We start from the raw sequence: 18,137 nt of genomic DNA on the forward strand, positions 1-18,137 counted from the left end.
ATCCAGATTAGAATGGATTCAAACCCCGCAGCTATCTCATTTCTCGCTTTAAATTCATTGGGGATTCCACGAGGTTGTCCTATTGCATCTAACTTTATTTCTGGATTAGGTGTGTATGACCTTCTCACTCTTCGAACTTCCATTTCATGTTCCATCGGTAGCAGGACAGTATTTTGTGCCAGCATGACCCTAGCACACAATCCAATCCAATCCACCGGCAGTTTTGCCATTAACCCCTTTTTGGGATCACACAGCCACCATAGATCAGCTTGCTGATTTATTTGTAAATCCAGTACTCGCGGAGGAGGTGGTTCTCCCCCTTGCTTTGAGACGTATAGGCTATGGATATCAGTTATATTCCAAACCTTTTTGCATTTTCCTGTGTAATTTCCTAATTTAGTTCCCTCACGACTTTCTCTCCAATAGCAATCTTGGATCTGTAAGTCGGGTTTTATCCTCCATTCTTTTGGGGTCGCGTCCATTGCCGTTTCTGGCCACTTTGGACATTCTCGGGCCAAATTTTGCGTGCCACTTCCTACCCCAGCATATAAAATGCAGTGGTATTGACACACTGGCATTGTCCCATTACAGAGATCACTACATGAGGGTTCCGAGCAGTTTACTATTTGGATAGTAACTGTCTGATTTCCTGTAGTGTATGTGTGTGGATATGTTGTATATTTACCTTGGCACTTTTCCTTTTTCCAGTTTTTATACCAGGTCCTGCATTCCCCTGATCCCCACGATATGTCAATTACCTGAGTGCGAGGTTTTTCTGACGCACAAATTACGCACTCCTTTCCATTATTATTTTTGTATCCTGTGTATTCAGCCCATTTCCACCACTCATTTCTCTGTGCTTTTTCCCAAATTGTATCTGCTGCTACTGACCGCTTGTGATTTCTTTTTCTTAGTTGATAATAGGTAGAATCCCGATTACCTTCCTTACTCGTCTTGCTGTTTGCTAATTCCTTAGTTTTTATTTTCCACATTTTTCTTCCTTCTCGGACTTTTAGTGTTGTGTCTGCTATAAATTGCTCTTTTCTATTATTCACCCAGGAAGTCTTTGGTGGCAATGGTTTCCAAGTCCCAAGTCGGGAAGGGGGCGGGAGCTGCTGCCCCTTCTTCCCCACTTCCCGTACTAGGACCAGGAACATCATCTGGCCCATCATCCAAATCAAACTCAATGTTATCCTCACTATCCTCCCTCTCTGCATCTCTATTTTGATCTGGCACAGAACTATTGGAACTTTCTCCTGTGTTTTCTTCGTCCCCACTACTACTTCTCTCCGGGCTTTCAACTTCGACAGCCTCTCTATCTTCCCCTATACCTGGTATTGTCCTAGTACAATGATTTAAATGGTACCACAGTGTACTGCCTTCTACTTGTAAGGCTGTGGGTGAAACTCTGGTAACATCGAAAGGTCCTTCTCTTCTTGGTTCGTCCCAGCGCCTTCGGAATTTCTTGATGTATACTCGATCTCCAGGTCTGATTCGGTGGTCAGCCGCTGGGCTTTCTTCCTCTTTGGCTTTTTCCTGTTCAAATATAGTTCTATGTATAACAGTTAATGGCTGCATGTACTCTTTAGTGTCCTGATCTAAATATTCTAATGTAGGGCCTCCCGTTCCCCTAATCTTTGGCACGGGCATTAGTCTCCCCATCATCATCTCATGTGGACTTAAGTGTGTTATTCTATTCTCCTGACTTCGGCGTTGCATTAAGGCTAGTGGTAGGGCATCAATCCAGTTTTTCCCTGTATCGCTACAGATCTTGCTTATTTTGGCCTTAAGAACTCCATTTGCCCTTTCTACCATTCCCTGTGACTGAGGATGGTAGACACAGTCAAATTTCTGTTTCACTCGGAGCACTGAGAGGGTTTCTCTCAGTACTCTTCCTACAAATGCAGATCCATTGTCTGAACTTAATTTGGCTGGTATGCCAAATCTTGGAATGACTTCTTTTGTCAGGAAGTTGATCACTGTTCCTGACCCTTGATCTTTAGATGGTGTTGCTTCTATCCATCTGCTGAATCTGTCAATGATTACTAACATATATCTTTTCCCGTTTATCTTTTTCACCATGTCCACATAATCCATACACAGGTGTTTAAATGGTCCCTCAGGAATGGGTATATGTCCTATTGGGGCAGTTATGCTTTTCCTGATATTGTTCTGCGCACACACCTCACATTGACTTAACATGTAATCAATGGAACTCTGTAAGTATGGTGACCAAAACCCTTCCTTCTTAATCTTCCTGATCACTTCTCCTCTTGCACAGTGGTCAACTCCATGTGCCTCACTTATCAGTAAGGTTAGTAATGCTGTGGGTGCTATTACCATCCCCTCTCCATTTCGCCACAGTCTATCCTGCTGTCCTTGTATCGCTCCCCTTTCTTTCCACATGGTCTTCTCAGCTATTCCAGCGTCCTCCTGTAATTGTATTACGTCATCTAACGTGGGCTGGGGAATGATACTCCCTACCCCTGGTCCTGGATGTGGTTCTGCTATTTCTACTGGAGCTATTGTAGTTAATGCACATCCTGCTACTTCTTTGGCTGCTTTGTCAGCATTTGCATTTCCTTTAGTCACATTATCTTTTCCTTTCTTGTGTGCCTGACATTTGATTATGGCCAATTCTTTTGGGCCCATCATAGCTTGTATTAAGGCTTTTATTTGACTTTCATGCTGTATTCGTCCCCCACTACTTTTCATAAAGCCTCTCTGTTTCCAGATTGATCCAAACAGATGACACACTCCATGTGCATAAGCCGAATCTGTATACACTTCTACTGCCTCCCCTTTTGCTAATTCACATGCTCTGGTTAGTGCCTTAAGTTCTGCTAGTTGGGCCGAACAGGGCTGTTCACATTTTTCTGCTTCTATAACTTCAAGGCCTCCTGGTCTTTGTTCAACTATGGCATAGCCTGCGTGGTTTCCCAAGTGATCCCTGTAACATGAGCCATCTACATACAGTGTCCTCTTCTCTTCTGTCACTAGTCCCTCTGCTCTTAAGTCTTCTCTCAGTTTCATAAATGTTTTTGCTTCTCTTAAGCATTCATGTTCTTCTCCTTCATGAGGTAATGGCATGTAATCAGCTGGATTTACTCTGTTGCACTTTATTATTGTGATATCTGGAAATGTGGTTAGCATTCGATAATGATGGATCCTAGCAGGTGTCAGCACAAATTTTCCTTGCTCAATCAATTCAGCTACTTTGTGGTGTACATGTATGTTTATTAAATATCCCATTGTGATGGTAGCTGCTTTTTCGTAAGCCCACCAAGCAGCTGCCAAACCCTGATAACATGGAGGGTACCCCAGGGCCACATCATCTAACTTGGTGCTATAATAAGCTATTGCTTGTTTCTTTCTTCCTTTACACCTGTCCTGCATTAACACAGCAGTTGCGAATCCTGTTTCCCTGTTGCTAACAAAAAGGTCAAAGGGTTTATCATACGAAGGCAGCATCAGTGCTGGTGCTTGCACCATCTCTTGTTTCATGTTATCAAATGCCTCTGAGGCCTCCCTGTCCCATATCAAGATCGCTTTTAACTCCTCACATCCGGCCTCTTTCATTATTTTCCTTAACGCTTGTGTTTTTTCTGCATAGTTTTCTATCCATTCTGAACTAAATCCTGTCATTCCTAAGAATGTCATCATCTGTCTCACTGTCTGTGGTTTTGGGATTTTCAATACTGCTTCTATCTGCCGGTGAGCTATTCTTTTTTGTCCAACAGTTCTTTCCCTTCCAAGGTATTCTACTTTTCTTTGACAGAACTGTAATTTCTTTCTTGACACTTTATGTCCTCCTTTCGCCAGTTTTTCCAGCAGTTTTAATCTTTCTTCCCTACATTGTTCCTTTGTTTCTGTACACAACAACAAGTCATCCACATATTGTATCAGTGTTCCTTCTAGTTGTATCCCTGCCAAATCTGCTCTCAACACTTGGTTGAATACATGTGGGGAGTGTTTGAATCCTTGTGGCATTCTATTGTATGTGTACTGTTTTCCCTCGTACTTGAAAGCAAATAAGTACTGACTCGCTTGTGCCAAGGGCACACTGAAAAACGCTGAGCATAAGTATATTACTGTAAACCATCTGCTTTCAGACGGTATGTTAGTCAATAAGGTGTAGGGGTTAGGGACTTCTACTGGCACATTTTCAACTACTTCATTAACTGCTCTCAGGTCGTGTACTAACCTCCACTTTTCCCCATCTGCCTTTTTAACTGGTAATAAGGGTGTGTTACATTTACTTCGGGTTTCTTTTAACACCCCTGCGTCTACTAATCCTCTGATTGTTTCTCTTATGCCTTTTACTGCTTCTGCCTTGATTGGATATTGTGGTTTACAAGGTCCTTGACATCCTGGCTTCAATTTTACTTCGACTGGGGTAGCTGTTTTAACTTTGCCTACATCTGTGTCGTTCTTTGACCACAATTCCTCAGGGAGAGAATCTAAATCTTTTTCTAACTTTGCTCTCCATTCTTGCTCTACATCTTTATCTTTTAACTCTATTTTTACCTCTTTTGGTCTTCCAGTCATCCTTGCATTAACAGATATTTTCATCATTTGTCCGTCAGTCGACATCCAAATATTCTCATTGTTTGCTTTAATAAATTCCAGTTCCTGTGCCCTAAACGTCATAAGTCCCAAATCCTTTGGTCTGTAATCAGGATTCACCTTTAGCGTTACATGTGGTTCTGTCTCAGGCACTGAGAACCATTTTCTGACCCATTCATTCTTTCTAATTGTGAGGGCTGCTCCCTCTGGTCCGATTAAAATGCTGTCTGAATTTATTTCCTGTTCTTGTCCTGCCTCTTTATTCCACTTCTCCTGTATCTCTGACTGTTGCATTTTATCAAAAATCATTGTGCTATGTAGTTCAGTTTTCGGCCATTCGGCGTCTGGAATCTGGGCCTCTACAAATGTCCCCCAAATTTCCCATACCTGCTTTTTAATTTGTTCTTCTATGTCCCCTAGCCAATATACATTGGCCCACTCTTCTCCCCTTACCCTAATTACGTACATGCCCGTCAGATTAATTCCTTGAGTTGTACACTCTAATTTTAACCCTAACCCTAAGATTGCATCCCGGCCTAACAAATTCAGTGGTGTTTTATTGCATACTAACACAGGCACATGAGTGGTTTTGTTTCCAACGGTGATAGGCACCGGCATCGTCATTTGAGTCAATACTGCTTTCCCCGAGAACCCCATAGTTTTTACAAACTGACCTGACAATGGTAGGTGTCCTGCATATTTTTCTTGTATGCACGTACAAGTAGCTCCTGTATCTATCATCATGGGGATCTCAACCCCCCCTATTCTAACATTGATTACAGGTTCTTGATTTGCTGTGTCCGTTATTTGTACATACTGGCCTACCATTTCGGGGTTCTCTGGGCCTCCCTATAGGAAACTCTGGTGATTTACTGGCCCCTGACTCATTGGGCAGTCACTGGTTGGCACTTGCATCATTTGCTGACTCATTTGTTGTTGACCTCCTTGTCTATAGCTGTTTTGGGGACAATTCCTTTTTATGTGTCCTGTTTCCCCACATCCCCAGCATACCCCTGGAGGGCCAGGTGGTCCTCCCTGCCTGGGGCCTTGATTATATCCTTGGTTTTGACCCCTCTGGTTCTGATAGGGTGCTTTTCCCTGTCCCTGTCCTTTTCCGTTCCAATTATTCTGATTTTGAGGTAGATATGTGGTCTGATAATTTGGATTGAATCCCCCTTGGTTCATGTGCATCGGGAAACCAGAGATGTTATAGGTTATAATAGGCTGACATCCCTCTCCCCCCCTCTCTGGTGTTGGGTTGGGGGTTTCTTCAGTAATCACTTCAGTTATTATGGGTGCCATTTTCTTGGGGGTGGGGTCCTCTTTTGACTTTTGTTTAGCTTTTATTTCTTCTAACTGCGCCTGCAGGAGCTTACGGTGTACTTCTTTTAATTGTTTATCTGCATTCTTCTCCTCTTTACGGTGTCTCTCTACTGCGTGGATAACATAGTCCAGAAATTCCCTGTAAATTTGTGATTCCAGGCCGACTACTTCATCCAATCTGGACTTAGCTGAAGCTGGTAGGCCTTCTAAGATGGCTGCTCGGAACATGGCATTAGTTAGGGGGTCTGTCAGGATGTCTCTTTCTGTGTCCCTTCTCCACCTTTTTAACTGATTTTCAACATATGTTGCAGCATTTTCCTCCTCTCCCAGTGGGTCTCCTTTTAGTGATTTCAGATCTACACGGTTAGGGTACAATCCCCTTAGTGCTCGCCAAATTAGTGGGCGGTATTCATCTATGAGCACTCCATCCACATTTGGATCGAGTGCTGCAGTAGGAATTCCAGCAAGTCTCATGACTTCAGCCATTTGATTCATTCCCAGTACTTTTGTTAGGAGAGCTTTGATATCTCCTAGGGCCATTCTTTTTCCTACCATTCCTGCCTCCAGCTGTCCAATCCACCTCCCAGCCCCATCCATGATATTTGGTAATTCACTAATTGAATTGGGTAGTTCCTGTCCTGCCCACGGAATGTATTGTGTCCTATTTCCTTTTACAACTACGGGGAATGCTTTTGGGTCTTCCCATTCTATTTCTCCAAACTTGGTAGGTGGTCTCCTTCTTCGATTTGACTTTCTTAACTTTCTTAAGTTTCTTACCTTTTCTTCGTCCTCCTCACTCAAACTGGTGGAGTCTTTCTCGTCCAATTCTTCACATATAAGTTTCATCGGGGGTACCCATTGTATCCCTGTCTTGCTTCTTTTCTTCCTGCACTTCCCTTGCTATATTTACATTTTTCATCCCATTCTTCCTTACCCTCCTCCTCTTCACACCTTGCCTCACTGTCCACTGCCTCCTCACCTTTTTTACTCTGTTCTTCCTCCATTTTTCTATTTGCCCATTTTAACACCATTACCCGAACCAACTCTTCCTCTAACTCTTGCCTCATACGGCGTATGTTATCCAGTTCTCCTTCCACTTTAGCACCTTCTTCTTCCCTTTTTACCTTTCTTTCCACCTCCTGCTTTGCCCATTGTTCGCGGGTCATGTCCCTTTCTTCATATTCCCCCTCAAAATTCACTGTCCCCTTTATTACTGGATACAGCCCAGCAAAATCTTGGTTTTCCTTATAAGGGGGCGGGGCTATATTTGGGTCTTTCAATTTTTCCTTTTCCTGAATCTGAACTGGCATTTGCATTTTCCATATGCGCTTTTTCTCTTTTCCTTCCTTTTCAAATAGTGTTAGTATCTCCAATTCTTTTCTTCTTTTCTGATTTCTCTTTTGTGATTTATCCCTTAGTTTATAGTTCTTTACCAGTCCTTTCTGATCCTCACATCTTTCTGTACACCAGGTGCCTCCCTCTGGCCACTGTGTGTTTAATTTACTTGTTCTTTTGGTCCATTTTTGGGAGATATGGGCTATGTCTCCTTTCAGGGCTGGGTACTTTTCTCCCAGAATTTCCACCGGTGTCTTAATTTGATATGGCATGTTCTGTTTCTTTGCACTGCCTTGCGGCTTAATATTTTCTGATATGTTGGTATTTGGCACTATTGTTATTTTTATGCGATATACTGTTTTCCCTTTTTCTGTCCTTGGACTATCTTCCCACTGCACTTCCCTGACTGACAACTGTATTTCCAACCGTGGTCTCAGTATTTGCTTCCCTGTTCTTCCCTCTCCTGGTGATAATCCTTTTTCTTCTGCTAGTGGATAATATGCCTCCACTTGCTCACTGATTTCGAACAGAGCCTTACTTGGTCTGATTTCTTCTATTAATTCTGGCAATGTTTCTTCTACTGCTTCACTCGTCCAATTTTTGTATATTATTTCGTCCCAATTTACATATGGCCACTCCTTATTCACTTCCTCCAAATTAACTACTTCAGTTATTCTTCTTAGCAGGGCATTTCTCTCACCCTCATACCACTCCCTAAAACCTCCTCCATCTATTTTTACTAGATCTTCTCCAAAAAAATGTGTGTTAACACCACTACTTAAGAAATCTATTACTGCAATATTCCTACGTGATTCATCACTGTCGTGATCCTGCTTTACACTCCACATTTACCAACAGCTGCTTACACCGCTATTCCAGATCAACCTTTTCAGGCTTCTCCTTGTAGCCCCTTTACTTTATTTCACTACCTGTCCCCTCTCTTCTTCCGGCGATCAACGTAGGTCCTTAATTACTATATCAGGTAGGAGACCAATCTCTCCTAGATCTCTCCTTCCTCTCGGCTGACGTCTCTCTCTCCGAGGTCCTGGGTAGGTTTGGACTGGCAGGCTTGCCTACACTTACTCTCCTTGGGCAAGTCGTAACCTGGAAGCCCGCTCCAAACCGCTCGACTAACCTAATTGCATCAATTAGCGTTCGGTTTTTGTAGCGTCTCACTTTTTACCCATTCGTGGACAATACAGTACCTAAAACTAAAGCGTGCTTTTTACATGCAAAATTTACCCTTCCGATCAGACTCAGTCTCTCAATATTTTACACAATTTTAACTTTACCAATGCAGGTTATCTTTTGGGCAGGTGAGATCCAGGACCAGTGGAGAACCGGGTGCGCCAGGCCTCGAAAACCCCTTTCTGACAACAAGGATTTACATGCATGCAAGTCTGCTTACCTTGTTGACAGAAGGCCAGCTGGGGACTTCTCGGTTCCGGTCGGACCACAGTCTCCCTCGATCCCTCCGGGGTTGAGTCACCGGACGACCTCAACTCTGCCCTGCTCGCAAGCGCCAGATTTGCCGTGGTTCCCCGTGGACGGCAAGAAGAGTTCATCAATCAGAATAGAGAGTCTGAGTCTTGATCTTCCAGGCAGCAAGGCTTTATTAGCTAATACATTTCAATAAAGCCGGGATTTCCAGATGAATCCAAAAAACCAGTGCTCTGACAGTCCTTTTTATCCACATGTAGCTTCATATTTCATCATTCTTATCTTACAGTCAAGGTTTTTTTGTTGCAGACCCCAAGGCCACTTTTCGTTAGCCACCATGGTTTACAAGACCTACGTTATCTGCCTTCTTTCTGATTGGTCACTAATGAATGTGCTATGATATCACTGTGGTTACATCTTGCCTTCTTATCTGAAGTTTATTGTCTAATCAGCCAAGGTTGTTGTTTGTTCAACCATTGTAGGGCATCCTGCTATGCCAAGTCTTTTTTCCCGTTGTCTGACTTTCTCACGTTTATTTAAGAAATTACTTTCAGCTTCTGTGTGTTTGCTTGACTTCTTTCAGCCTTTATGTTCATTTATGTGAGTATCCATGTGTACTGACCTGGTAAGGTATTGTGCAATTAAAAGGGTACAGGTGTATGCTTAATAATATATGTGATATATGAGAGCTACTCAAGTAGTGATTATCTCTTCTATGTTAATTATTATCTCCTACTTGTCCTAATAATTATTCCTTCCAATATATGTTGTCTTAATGATTATTCCTTACAATACCCACTCAATAATTCTTATAGCCGGCCTCCTTGAAGTGATGCTGACCTCTTGTGATGGATACGAATGCGATTAATTTCTCTGCTGATGTCATGCGTCTGTCTTCTTTCCCCATGTCGGCTCAATTTCACCTGTCGTCTAACGTCCTTTTCATTCGGATACAGCACATGGGTGGATTGAAACAAACATTTGCATGCATTCTATATCTGTCCATACACTCAGAACTGGATGGAACATAAACTTTACATCCCAAAAAAGCTGCCTTCAAGGCGCCTGAGGAAAACGAGCTCTTGAATGCGCAAAACTAATGCAGATATATTCGAGTATGTGCGGATTCGGAATCCAATCCGGCTCTCCCACATGGTGGTGACATTTGCCGTTTCTGAATCACCAGTGGACAAATTTGAATTGAGCCCTTCGGGAATATCTTTCTGTTCACTGAAGATGCAACTCCCGCAATCATTGATCCAAAATTTAAGATGAACTGGGGCCGGTTAGTTTATACGGCTGGAGCATGTTGCTAATAACGCTGCGACTGAGGGTTCAATCCTCGTACTGTCCAAATGCGGTTACCTCTGTCTGTGGAGCCCGGTTTACGTTCTGCTCAGTGGCAATGGCTTTTTCGAACAGCCTGAGTCGCTTCGCGTACTTCTGTACACTCACAATGCCGTTGACAATTTTTCAACTGGGAAAAGGTCTGCTTCCCATCCTGACAAACTGTCCATCTTTTCACACTTCTGTGCCACAAATCGGTCGGTGACATTTGAGCAAACCTTGACCGCTCTACAGCGAAACACAGACGGACGACCGGTCAGCTGGATGTCAACTGTGATCATTCCTCTCATTCGCTTCAATGTTTTGTCAATATTCACGTCAGCCAACCTTGTTGCAAGAAATCATACCAGCTTACTTTGACGCACTGCATTCAACGGATCAACACATCGCTTCACACGAATTGATAATGCGCTTCACACCTAATTTACGGAAATACTGAGTTTTTTCAGAAGAACAGCTATTCGGCTGGAAATCTCGAAACTGGCAGTTAGTTGGTCGTCACGCTCAACACATTAACCGCAAAACATTGTCTTTAAGATGTGGCAGAAGGGTGTCTAATGTGTTGCTGATGACAGCGAAAAAGTCGGGATCCGAAGGAAATACCTTCAGCAAGCATGGATGGAAACTTCATTGAGGAGCCGCCGTGAGGCAACGTGCAATATCCCTCGCAACGAGCACGATGCTTTCTCCACATTTTTATGTCATTCCAATTCCCACAGTGTGCCTCGTTATGAAGCGTCGCACGAGAGAGGAAGCAAAAGATAAAATACCAATTCGCTCTCCCCTGTGTGAAGCGGGACCTGTGACATGGGGCTGCTGTGTGACTTTTACTGATAGAAAGAGTTGGATCACAAGGGCAGTTGGGCTGTGTTTTGTTCAGCCTTTCAAATCCTGATGAATTACTCGAACCGTTAAATCGTGTTGAATGACAGCCTTTGGAAATATATTTCCGTTCACTGAAGGTGCAACTCACAGAATCATTGATGCAAAAATCAAATTGAACGGATTCCGGTTAATTCTGCGCTTGAACACACATTTTGCAGCCCTGTCTGCCAGACTTCCAGATGGAGCAAATATTCCACAAATGGCAAATGCATCCAGTCTGCAAAATGGCAACATGTTGACAATATTCCGACTGAATTTCGCAACATAATTTACTATTTTAGCAGAAAAAAATATTTCAAATAAAACCGGGGGGGGGGGGGGCGGGGCGTGGAGGGGGGGGCGGGGGGGGGGGGGTGGTTGAACATCAAATGCACGTTGTGATTGCCCCAGCCAAATCCCATGAAAGTCATTTAAAACGAAAGTGCCATTCCATCAGGTTGAAGATGCGCGATCAGTCAGCAGTGAAAAATTTAAACTTCAGCACTTAATGATGCAACTCAATAGAAAAACGAAGTTGCTCATCGTGGGCTTCGTTTGCGACGTCGGCCGGTTAGTTCAGGTGGTTAGAGCATGGTGCTCATAACGCCAAGGTCGCGGGTTCAATCCCCGTACTGACCACATGCGATTACCCGTGTGGGCAGAACCTGTCATCTTTTCGTCGGCAGAGGCTGATCCGCATCGCGTTCTTCCACACCGGCAAAGTGCAGCTTTTTTTTCTCCTTGACAACTTTTAAACTGGGAAAATTTCTTCCAACCGTTCTGACAAATTGCCCATCTTTTCAAACTTCTGTGCCACAAACCGAAAGGGCGAATGTGGAAGGTTACGAGACGGGAAAGGAGTTTTCATTGCAAAGAGTAGACCGGCGGAGAAAGATTGAGCGTCATCTAATTAAATTCACAACGGAGTGCTGACATAATGTCCTTCATTTGGCTACGAAATCGTTTATAAAAGCACTGGGAACATGCTCAGGTGGTCACATCTGCAGTTTGACCTCAGTACGGAGCCTTACGGCTGATGCTGGCTGGTCACCACTCTTCAGAAAAGACATTAGGAAGAGGACAGGTGACACTGCCTCGGAGGTTTACAATGATAAAATAGGTCCGTTATGAGGCGGTGTTGGAGACGTTCGGGTAGTTCCACGTCGAACATAAAAAATTCGAAGATGTCCCAACTCTGATATTCCAGCTGATACGGGATTTCGACAGAGTAAACAGTCAAAATACTCCCTCTCCGCGCTGGTGAATAACTGAAGTTGCCAGGTGCAAATTTGTTGAGAAAACATCTGGAGAGGACAGGCGGACCGGCAACAACTTCACGCAAATTGGTGGGATATGTAACCATTCCACAGGGAAAAATGATCGAAGATGCCATCCTTTCCAGCAAGTCGCAGCGAAACGGAAATGAGAAATGCGTAGTCAACAGCATTCGAAGCTCCGCGGGGATCCCCCAATGGATTTCGAGTCCATCGCCTTAACCACTCGGCCATGACAACACACGGCCGCACTCGTCAAAAATCATACTGATATCCACTCAATAATTCTTACACCCGGCCTCCTTGATGTGATATTGACCTCTTGTGATGGATACAAATGCAATTAATTTCTTTGCTGATGTCATGCGTCTGTCTTCTTTCCCCATGTCGGCTCAATTTCATCTGTCGTCTAACGTCCTTTTCATTCGGATACAGCACATGGGTGGATTGAATCAAACATTTTCATGCATTCCATATATATCCATACGCTCAGAACGAGATGGAACACAAACTTTCCATCCCAAAATAGCTCCCTTCAAGGCGCGTTAGGAAAACAAGCTTTTGAATGCGCATAACTAATGCAGATATATTAGAGTATGTGCGGATTCGGAATCCAATCCGGCTCTCCCACATGGTGGTGACATTTGCCGTTTCTGAATCACCAATGGACAAATTTGAATTGAGCACTTCGGGAATATCTTTCTGTTCACTGAAGATGCAACTCACGCAATTATTGATCAAACATTTAAGCTGAGCTGGGGCCGGTTAGTTTATACTGCTGGAACGTGTTGCTATTAACGCTGCGACTGAGGGTTCAATCCTCGTACTGTCCAAATGAGGTTACCTCTGTCTGTGGAGCCCGGGGTTACGTTATGCTCAGTGGCAATAGCTTTTTCGAACAGCCTGAGTCGCTTCGCGTACTTCTGTACACTCACGATGCCGTTGACAATTTTTCAACTGGGTAAAAGTCTGCCTCCCATCCTGACAAATTGTCCATCTTTTCACACTTCGGTGCCACAAATCTGTCGGTAACATTTGAGGAAACCTTGGCCGCTCTACAGCGAATCACATACGGACGACCGGTCACCTGGATGTCAACTGTGATCATTCCTCTCATTCGCTTCAATGTTTTGTCAATATTCACGTCAGCCAACCTTGTTACAACAAATCATACCAGCTTACTTTGAAGCACTGCATTCAACCGATCGACACATCGCTTCACACGAATCAATAATGCGTTTCACACCTAATTTACGCAAATACTGAGTTTTTTCAGAAGAACAGCTGTTCGTCTGGAAATTTCGAAACTGGCAGGTCGCTGGTCAACACATGAACCGCTAACCATTGTCTTTAAGATGTGGCAGAAGGGTGTCTCATGTGTTGCTGATGACAGCGAAACACGTCTGGATCGGAAGAAAATTCCTTCAGCAAGCATGGATGGAAAGTTCATTGAGGAGCAGCGGTGAGGCAACGTATAATATCGCTGGCAACGAGCACGATGCATTCTTCAAATTTATTCTCATTCCAATTCCCACAGGGTGCCTCGTTCTGAAGTCACGCACGAGAGTGTAAGCAAAAGATTAAATACCAATTCGCTCTCCCCAGTGTTTACCGGTACCTGTGACATGGGGCTGCTGTGTGACTGTTACTGATAGAAAGAGGTGGATCCCAAGGGCAGTTGGGCTGTGTTTTGTTCAGCCTTTCAAAACTTGATGAATTACTCGAACCGTTAAATCGTGTTGAATGACAGCCTTTCGGGAATATATTTCTGTTCACTGAAGGTGCAACTCACAGAATCATTGATTCAAATTTCAACTTGAAAGGATTCAGGTTAATTCTGCGCTGAAACACACGCCCCCATTTTGCAGCCCTGGCTGCCAGACTTCAAGATGGAGCAAATATTCCACAAATGGCAAATGCATCCAGTCTGCCAAACGGCTCCATGTTGACAATATTCCGACTGAAATTCGCAACATATTTTACGATTTTAGCAGAACAAAATATTTCAAATAAAACCGTGGGGTGCACATCAAATGCACGTTGTGATTGCCCCAGCCAAATGCCATGAAAGTCATTTAAAAAGAAAATGCCATTCCATCCAGTTGAAGATGCGCGATCAGTCAGCAGTCAAAAATGTAAACTTCCGCACTTAATGATGGAACTCAATAGAAACAAGCAGTGGCTCATCGTGGGGCCTGTACGCGACGTCGGCCGGTTAGCTCAGGTGGTTAGAGCGTGGTGCTAATAACGCCAAGGTCGAGGGTTCAATCCCCATACTGGCCGCATGCAATTGCCCATGTTGGCAATTTCTGCCGTCTTTTCGTCGACACAGGCTGATTCACTTCGCGCACTTGCACAATGGCAATGTGCAGCTTTTTTTCTCCTTGATAACTTCTAAACTGGGAAAATTTCTTCCAACCATTCTGGCAAATTGCCCATCTTCCAAACTTCTGTGCCACAAACCGGGAGGACGAATGTGGAAGGTTACGAATGTGGAAGGCGGGAAAGGTGTTTTCTTTGCAAAGAGTGGACTGGGGAGAAAGATTGAGCTTCATCTAATTAAATTCACAACGGAGTGCTGACATAATGTTCTTCATTTGGCTACGAAATCGTTTATGAAAGCACTGGGATCATGCTCAGGTGGTAACATCTGCAGTTTGACCTCAGTACGGAGCTTTACGGCTGATGCTGGCTGGTCACCACTCTTCAGAAAAGACATTAGGAAGAGGACAGGTAACACTGCCTGGGAGGTATACAATGATAAAATAAGTCCGTTATGAGGCGGTGTTGGAGACGTTCGGGTAGTTCCAAGTCGAACATAGAAACTTCGAAGATGTCCCAAATGTGATTTTCCAGATGATACGGGATTTCGACAGAGTGAACAGTCAAAATACTCCCTCTCCGCGCAGGAGAACAACTGAAGTTGTTCGGTGCAAATTTGTTGAGAAAACATCTGGAGAGGACAGGCGGATCGGCATCAACTTCACGCAAATCGGTGGGATATGTAACCATTCCACAGGGAAAAACAATTGAAGATGCAACCCTTTCCAACGAGTCGCCGTGACACGGAAATGAGAAATGCGCAGTTGGCAGGATTCGAAACTGCGCGGGGAAACACCAATAGATTTCCAGCCCATCGCCTTAAACACTCGGCCAGGCCAACACGGCCAAACGCGTCAGAAATCATACTGATACCCACTCAATAATTCTTACAGCCGGCCTCCATGAAGTGATGCTGACCTCTTGTGATGGATACAAATACGATTAATTTCTCTGCTGATGTCATGCGTCTGTCTTCTTTCCCCATGTCGGCTCAATTTCATCTGTCGTCTAACGTCCTTTTCATTCGGATACAGCACATGGGTGGATTGAAACAGACATTTGCAAGCATTCTATATATGTCCATACACTCAGAACTAGATGGAACACAAACTTTACATCCCAAAATAGCTCCCTTCAGGGCGCGTTAGGAAAACGTGCTTTTGAATGCGCAAAACTAATGCAGATATATGAGAGTATGTGCGGATTCGGAATCCAATCCGGCTCTGCCACGTGGTGGTGAAATTTGCCGTTTCTGAATCACCAGTGGACAAATTTGAATTGAGCCCTTCGGGAATATCTTTCTGTTCACTGAAGATGCAACTCCCGCAATCATTGATCCAAAATTTAAGTTGAGCTGGGCCGGTTAGTTGACACGGCTGGAGCGTGTTGCTAATAACGCTGCGACTGAGGGTTCAATCCTCGTACTGTCCAAATGCGGTTACGTCTGTCTGTGGAGCCCGGGCTTACGTTGTGCTCAGTGGCAATGGCTTTGTCGAACAGCCTGAGTCGCTTCGCGTACTTCTGTCCACTCACGATGCCGATGACAATTTTTCAACTGGAAAAAAGTCGGCCTCCCATCCTGACAAATTGTCCATCTTTTCACACTTCTGTGCCACAAATCGGTTGGTGACATTTGAGCAAACCTTGAACGCTCTGCAGCGAAACACATACGGACGACCGGTCAGCTGGATGTCAACTGTGATCATTCCTCTCATTCGCTTCAATGTTTTGTCAATAATCACGTCAGCCAACCATGTTGCAAGAAGTCATACCAGCTTACTTTGAAGCACCGTATTCAACCGATCAACACATCGCTTCACACGAATCAATCATGCGTTTCACACCTAATTTACGCAAATACTGAGTTTTTTCAGAAGAACAGCTATTCGTCTAGAAATTTCGAAACTGGCAGGTCGCTGGTCAACACATGAACCGCTAACCATTGTCTTTAAGATGTGGCAGAAGGGTGTCTCATGCGTTGCTGATGACAGCGAAACACGTCTGGATCGGAAGAAAATTCCTTCAGCAAGCATGGATGGAAATTTCATTGAGGAGCAGCGGTGAGGCAACGTATAATATCGCTGGCAACGAGCACGATGCTTTCTTCAAGTTTATTCTCGTTCCAATTCCCACAGGGTGCCTCGTTCTGAAGTCACGCACGAGACTGTAGGCAAAAGATTAAATACCAGTTAGCTCTCCCCAGTGTTTACCGGGACCTGTGACATGGGGCTGCTGTGTGACTGTTACTGATAGAAAGAGGTGGATCCCAAGGGCAGTTGGGCTGTGTTTTGTTCAGCCTTTCAAAACTTGATGAATTACTCGAACCGTTAAATCGTGTTGAATGACAGCCTTTCGGGAATATATTTCTGTTCACTGAAGGTGCAACTCACAGAATCATTGATTCAAATTTCAACTTGAAATGATTCAGGTTAATGCTGCGCTGAAACACACGCCCCCATTTTGCAGCCCTGGCTGCCAGACTTCAAGATGGAGCAAATATTCCACTAATGGCAAATGCATCCACTCTGCCAAACGGCTCCATGTTGACAATGTTCCGATTGAATTTCGCAACATATTTTACTATTTTAGCAGAAAAAAATATTTCAAATAAAACGGGGGGGGGGGGGGGCTGGTGGGACGGGTGGGGGGGGGGGGGTGAACATCAAATGCACGTTGTGATTGCCGAGGCCAAATCCCATGAAAGTCATTTAAAACGAAAATGCCATTCCATCAGGTTGAAGATGCGCGATCAGTCAGCAGTGAAAAATTTAAACTTCTGCACTGAATGATGCAACTCAATAGAAAAACGCAGTTGCTCATCGTGAGCATCGCTTGCGACGTCGGCTGGTTAGCTCAGGTGGTTAGAGCGTGATGCTAATAACGCCAAGGTCGCTGGTTCAATCCCCGTGCTGGCCACATGCGATTACCCGTGTGGGCCGAACTTTTCGTCGGCAGAGGCTGATCCGCGTCGCGTTCTTCCAGACCGGCAAAGTGCACATTTTTTTTCTCCTTGACAACTTTTAAACTGGAAAAATTTCTTCCAACCGTTCTGACAAATTGCCCATCTTTTCAAACTTCTGTGCCACAAACCGAAAGGGCGAATGTGGAAGGTTACGAGACGGGAAAGTTTAAATTGCAAAGAGTGGACCGGCGGAGAAAGATTGAGCTTCATCTCATTAAATTCACAACGGAGTGCTGACATAATGTCCTTCATTTGGCTACGAAATCGTTTATAAAAGCACTGGGATCATGCTCAGGTGGTCACATCTGCAGTTTGACCTCAGTACGGAGCCTGACGGCTGATGCTGGCTGGTCACCACTCTTCAGAAAAGACATTAGGAAGAGGACAGGTGACACTGCCTGGGAGGTTTACAATGATAAAGTAAGTCCGTTATGAGGCGGTGTTGGAGACGTTCGGGGAGTTCCACGTCGAACATAGGAAATAGGAAGATGTCCCAACTCTGATATTTCAGCTGATACGGGATTTCGACAGAGTAAACAGTCAAAATACTCCCTCTCCGCGCAGGTGAATAACTGAAGTTGTCAGGTGCAAATTTGTTGAGAAAACATCTGGAGAGAACAGGCGGACCGGCATCAACTTCATGCAAATTGGTGGGATATGTCACCATTCCACAGGGAAAAGTGATTGAAGACGCCATCCTTTCC

The 18,137-nt window shown here is 44.3% G+C and overlaps 4 non-coding genes across 4 annotated transcripts; 3 read left to right on the forward strand and 1 right to left on the reverse strand.

The window, feature by feature from the left end:
• Positions 1–11,440: 11,440 nt before the first annotated feature.
• trnam-cau (transfer RNA methionine (anticodon CAU)) lies at positions 11,441–11,514 on the forward strand. The gene has a single exon. It is a non-coding gene; the product is annotated as a tRNA-Met (tRNA).
• A 793-nt stretch (positions 11,515–12,307) lies between these two features.
• On the reverse strand, positions 12,308–12,389 carry trnas-cga (transfer RNA serine (anticodon CGA)). The gene has a single exon. It is a non-coding gene; the product is annotated as a tRNA-Ser (tRNA).
• Positions 12,390–14,358: 1,969 nt separating this feature from the next.
• On the forward strand, positions 14,359–14,432 carry trnai-aau (transfer RNA isoleucine (anticodon AAU)). The gene has a single exon. It is a non-coding gene; the product is annotated as a tRNA-Ile (tRNA).
• A 2,881-nt stretch (positions 14,433–17,313) lies between these two features.
• Positions 17,314–17,387, forward strand: trnai-aau (transfer RNA isoleucine (anticodon AAU)). Its single transcript has one exon. It is a non-coding gene; the product is annotated as a tRNA-Ile (tRNA).
• Positions 17,388–18,137: the final 750 nt, after the last annotated feature.

This window comes from Mustelus asterias, chromosome 30, assembly GCF_964213995.1.
Source record: "Mustelus asterias chromosome 30, sMusAst1.hap1.1, whole genome shotgun sequence".
Classification (NCBI taxonomy): Eukaryota; Metazoa; Chordata; class Chondrichthyes; order Carcharhiniformes; family Triakidae; genus Mustelus; species Mustelus asterias.